Below are 502 nucleotides of genomic sequence, written 5' to 3'. Positions count from 1 at the left end.
TTCCTAAATTATAGCCGTAAGTTCAACTGACTGTTGGTCAAAAGTAATATTATAAGTAACCTAGCCTAGATTTGCAAATACTGCCCAGTTGAGGTGTCCTGTGCTCCCCTGGACCTCCCCTCCTTAGTCTTGCAGAACACTTGGAGAAGTACCCTTCCCCGGCAGTGGTATTCTAAAAGGTTTATTTGACTGCATGCATTGCTAGGTCACATGACTTTTGGGGGGCTGGCAACATTTGACAAAAAACATGGTTTTGATAATGTACTTATCAACCAATTGACTGATAAGTAAAAAAGGTATTCAGCCTAAGTTTTGTAGCATGTGTTCTGATCAGCCGATTGTATGCAAATAACCAAGTATAAACAAAATCAAGGAATTTCAAAAGTTGGTAGGCCTGGTCGAACTGTAGTATGGCTGCCGGATGCTAACCAACACCACCTACCTTGTATCATAGGCTTAGTTTGGACTCTACATTATGCATACTCATATGGATTATAGTGCA

Source organism: Penaeus monodon, chromosome 28 (assembly GCF_015228065.2).
Source record: "Penaeus monodon isolate SGIC_2016 chromosome 28, NSTDA_Pmon_1, whole genome shotgun sequence".
NCBI classification, from domain to species: domain Eukaryota; kingdom Metazoa; phylum Arthropoda; class Malacostraca; order Decapoda; family Penaeidae; genus Penaeus; species Penaeus monodon.
The sequence above is the reverse complement of the archived record's forward strand: the minus strand, read 5'-3'. Positions refer to the sequence as shown.